This window comes from Eucyclogobius newberryi, unplaced genomic scaffold (genome assembly GCF_026437365.1).
Source record: "Eucyclogobius newberryi isolate DKJ021-1_F unplaced genomic scaffold, fEucNew1.0.hap1 SCAF_5, whole genome shotgun sequence".
In the NCBI taxonomy this organism is placed as follows: Eukaryota; Metazoa; Chordata; class Actinopteri; order Gobiiformes; family Gobiidae; genus Eucyclogobius; species Eucyclogobius newberryi.
Window position 1 is genome coordinate 21205600 of NW_027316167.1, and position 5568 is coordinate 21211167.

The window sequence follows — 5568 nt, forward strand, 5'->3', positions numbered from 1 at the left end:
CAACCGTAAACCTTTTATTTGAGAGAATATAGCATCAAATTAAAAACCAGAATAGACTCATTCCTACAATGTCCAAAAGCAATTCTTGACCAGTAACGGCACAATTCTGATGCCAAAATGTTAAGTGTTTTTTACTGTTATTTATTTGGGCCTATACATCAATGTTGCATAATTATTTTCCTTCCTCTGTCCAAACAAGTACAGGTACAGTATAAGCCAGGCATGTCCAAACTAGGGCCCGGGGGACAAATGCGGCCCTCAAACCAATTTTTGTTGGCCCTCCGGCTTCCTGCTATGCCGGCCCAAACAACAAAAAGTAGTACTTTTTACTGTGAAATTGGGAAAATTCAGGCATATTGATGTTATAACCTAATATTAATGTTCTAGGTATAATTAAAGGTGTGGAGGCTCATCGCAATTACGTCAAATGCAACATTTTGAATGATTCACTTTGTCATTCAACAAATTTGACATTGTCATGTTGTTTGTGGCCCTCTGCCCCGTTTAAGTTTCAAAATGTGGCCCTTGGTTAAAAAAGTTTGGACACCCCTGGTGTAAGCCATTTAAATCATCTACTTTAGTACTCCTATTCTCTTTAATAGTTCAAGTGGAATAGAGACACCTAGTCATCTCTTTCAGATTTACCCTTCCTCATACAATAGGTCACAGCGTGATACAGTGCCTTCATGGCCCATAAATTTGACACTGTGATCACACAGCATTTGCATTAAACACATACTGTGCTCAGGTCCCCAGGTAAGTATGCAGCAGCTTTTGATGGCTTTGTCCTCTGTGTGTGCAGTGTTCTCATGAATCTAATTTAGTGTCTGGAAAAGAGAGGTCAGTGATGGTCCACAATGCCAGGTCAGTGATGGTCCACAATGCATTATTAACGTATATGCATGTGGGACGTTTTGGATTTTCTTGTGCAGCCCATGATCTGTAAAATGGTCAACTAGATTCAAAACATTGAAAAAAGGCATCAAAGTATAAATTGTGTGTTTATTTTTGCAGAATATTGTAAAGAGCACTGAAAGGTTATCAACTAGGCATCTAAAAAGGGTTTGTTTGTGACTAAAACAATCTGTATAGTCCTAATTTGTATGGGCCGGAGTTGTTGTTTAAACTATGCTTACTGAATAAACTTTGTTGTTGACTTCTTTGGTACATCTTTGAATTAAACCAGACAATTAGGGTTTATTCATCCTAAATGCAGACCTCCTGGTGTTTAAAAAGCTTTGCCTACTACAGTCGCAGCATGAGCAACAGCTTTTGGCGCTCTGTTTGCACATGTTCACATTCAGCCAAAATACACATTCATCTATGAATCGTAATATTTCATTGATATTTAGAAAAAGGAGATGGAAATTAATCTGGAAATGTTTAAGCAGGCACCCATCCCTAATTAATCAAACCACTGTGCTTGAGCAAAGATCGCTTTTAGAGGCCTCAAAATAGGTGTCTGTAAAATAACATTTAAATGTATAATTTTGTTAAATAATTACACATGGTTAAGTGATAATAAGATAATAATAATTCAGGCCAAACAGAGAGCAAATGCTGTGCCATCTAAAAGCTGTCAATCATGGCAGTCCTGGAGCAATTTCACACAAAATGTTAACCTTAAGTATAAAATGTTGTACTTTAATATCAACAACTTTCCTATAGATTTATGAACGTATAACTTACTGTTTTACTGTTGCATTACTCAACTGAAAGCCAAAATAAAGACTTTATTGATGGTTTTGAAGTTACTTCTCATTTTTAGAGAAACAGAAAATGTGATGAATAGGCCTGCAATTTCTTCATTTAGCAGTCGTCTTAAGAGAAACGCCTTTGAGGTAAAGGTTTAGCTTGGGAAAAAGAGAAATGTAAGTCCATTTTAGCCAAACAAAATATCTCATAAAATACAGTGTGTTTGTGTGTGTATGTGTTTGTTTGTTTGTTTGTTTGTTTGTGCACTCATGAGAGCAGGGATGTGATAATAAAAGATGGAACGGGATCTTCAACAATCCTATTATTTTTTGGGGTGGATGTTCGTGGATGAATCAAACCTCTGCGCACTGTAAATAAAGGCAACCCACACGGAGGGTTCTGCTATAAAGATCAGATTATGAAGTGCACTGCTAGATAGGCCTTCTATAGCTCCGTAAATGTGCTTCTGAGTCTGTAATGGGAAGTGATTGTGCCGTGGCTGATGAATCCTTGAATGACAATGTGATTAAGTGAGAAAGACTGACACAGCAGAAGAGGCCAATTAAAATCCCACTTGAACCTCCTATACCTTATCTAAAACCTGCAAAGACACATTCATTCAAGATAAAGGGGGCTGGGAGTTTGCTCTCAGCAAAAGATGATTTCAAGGTAACTTTTCTGTTTGTTTCACAAAAACAGGAACATAAAGGGGTTTTAGTTTTAGTGCAGGTACTGTTCATGAGGCTGTCCCATGGCACTCTGGAGTATCCTGAATGATTAGTGCTGGTTTTGACTCGTGATAGCGTGAGCAGAGATGGAAAGTAACACTCTGTCTCGGGTAATTGTACTTTTTGAATAGATTTGTAAACATGAACTCATATTGAGTATAATTAATCCCATGTAATTGTAATTAGCTATAGTGTGAGTTAACTGAGTACATCAAAAAGTCCCAATCGTCCCAATCCCCAGTTGTCTCTAGGCTATGTCTGCTCCTTTCTACAACTAATACCACACAGAACATCACTGCACGTTCCTCCTTTGTTCGAGTATTTACCCAATCACTCTCAGTCCAAGCCTCACTTACAAGTATATTAGAGAGCGAGTGGGTGTCTGTATAGCAAATAATCGACTAGTATTAAAGCAACACGTTGCCGGTGTGTTTCTGAGCTACATGAAGAACAGACTCTGAAAAGTAGAGATTTTTTTCCTCGCAGTGAGCTACAGCCTCTTTTGATCCTGTGTAGTTTTTTTAGTACCTCCACAATGGTTCAAAAACTCCCTGCAGAACACTCAGCCTCCAGTATCAGGGGATTAGGTAAGTCTCTTTTTAGCGCATCATCTTTCACTTCCAACAAAAGCTATCAGGAAGTTTAATTGCTCATGAAATAAAAGGAAGATGGAATGTTTGTTCATTGGAGTGCATCCACGAGAGCGAATAGTCACAGTATGTGTTACGGAACATGTCAGTGGAGCTATTATGGAGTTGACATTTACCTCCGCTTCCATTATTTATCTATCTGCTCACTCCGTGGTAGAGCATTGTTCATGAAACTTCTCTAACCACAAAGTGAGTTGGAAATACACTCCACAAGAGGACACATTATAAACTACAGCAGGTTCATATTGTGTCCTTGGTAAGACTGATAACCACCTGATAAATGTTGTGATTGTATCATTCTGCATTTTGCTTAGCACAGAAATAGCTTTGATCAACCTTATCAATCAAACCAGTGTGCTAGATAAGGATAATGGACAATAGCAAATCAATACAATTGCAATTTATTATTCATTAAAGATGAGTCACTTTTCTTGTATTGCCACCAGCTTGTCTCCATGGAAATGTTATTGCTTTTCCTTGAATTTTCCATAGTATGGTATTAAACTTTAAGAAAATGTCACAGGATGAGACATACACCGATGCTATTCCGTAACACATTGAGAACACAATTCAACTTAGAATATGAAACGACACAGAAATATCAGACATTTGTATGGCAAGCTTCGGAGAAAACGCCGGGACTGATCATGCAAGCTGTGGTACGCAGCCTGCGTGATCCTCCTGCGTCTCACCCCGTTTTTTCCCATGCTGGTTGGTTTTATTAGATATTCTGGAATAGGCGGGTCACATTTCTCATTGGTCATCTTCACATCAAGGCACTTGGTATTTTTCCGTAGAGATCAAGCCTTGGGTAAACATTACCCAAACTCCTCTGGGCTGTCACCCCCCCTAGGGTAAACATCCTTTGGCCCATCTTTACGACCCCTTCACAAATGCAGTTTGTCACACACCCGTTCTTCTCTTAGACTAATGATGCAGATAAATTATCACTATTATGCAGATAAAATACATCACAGAAATATAATCACATATTCACATTTTATCACATATAATATTGTGTAGATCTCACAACAAGAACACAGATGTTGAGTGCCATACTGTGGAACATTCAAGATTGTGAGTTGTTGTGGCTGATAGATCAAGACAATGGATAAGAAACCTATCGGGAATTTCCAGTGCAGGTTCGGATCCTACCAAGAACAAGAGACCACTACCGATAGTTATCAGTGAAGACAAATAACATCAGCAGGTGATGGACTCCCATTTGAAAAATTCCATTGTGCGCCTTCAATGTTTTTGTTGCAGTAAGTAAATTAACCATGTTATGCTGACTTCAGTGAAAATATTGGGACCCTGGCAAAATAGATTTTTATAGTTTGAAAATGCTCACACGCACTTTTCAAAATGTGATCTAAAAATCTAATGAGAAAAACATGCAAATGGCTCATTCTAAAGAAGGTTATTGAAGTGAAGCTCTTGATTATGATGCCAATTGGGCCTGTTCCTATTGGTTAATCGCTATGGCTGTTGACCAATAAAAAGCGCTTCTGTTTTGTCGTTCATTCTCTGATCTACACACTTCCAGGGTGCTTGGGTGTTGTCCACGTACTTCCGCTCTCGAGTGCCATGGCCTGTCACCTGGCGCCGCTTAGGTGCTCCGATGTGACCACAACGAGAGGGCCCGTGCAGCTAACGTGATGTAATCTAATATATATATATATATAGATAATAATAATAATAATAATAATAATATAGATAATATAATACATCCATGGATGTAATTAAGTAAATTAACTCTGGAGCTGTGGTGTGCACTGGAGCCGTTGCCTTGCCCTCCCTTTAATCTATTATAGCCCCATCTGTGCCCTGTTTTTAAGACTTACATTATGCATAAACTGACATCAACAGAATATGAACTGTGATTACCTCACCTGAATATGAGCTTGTTTGATATGGGAAACTATTTATTCAAATTAGTAGACTGTTAAATAAATTATATTTTGTCATGGAACTGGAATCGGCCTCTGTGTCCTTTAGTTTACTTTTACGGGTTGAATTCATGGTTAAATCCATGGTTAAATCCCGCTGGTGTTGTTAGCTATTGTGGCAAGGCAAGCCCAGTCATGTGACAAAAGTCTGTCATGTGACAAAAGTCTGTCATGTGACAAAAGTCACATGACTGCATAAAGGTCAGGGGTCGTGAATGTCACTTCCTCTTCCTGGGCAGACCGGAGCACATGTTGGTGGCTGGTGAGCGGATGATTGCTTTTGCTGTTTTAACCTTGTTTGTAAAAATATTGATTTGTATATTTAATACTTTTTAAAGGGTCTAAAGTCCTGTGTGTTTTTTAAAGGCAGCTTTTAAAAAACACACAGGACTTTAGACCCTTTAAAAAAGTATTAAATATACAAATCAATATTTTTGCAAACATCAAAAGCAATCATCCGCTCACCAGCCACCAACATGTGCTCAGGTCTGCCCAGGAGGAGGAAGTGACATTCACAACCCCTGACCTTTATGCAGTCATGTGACT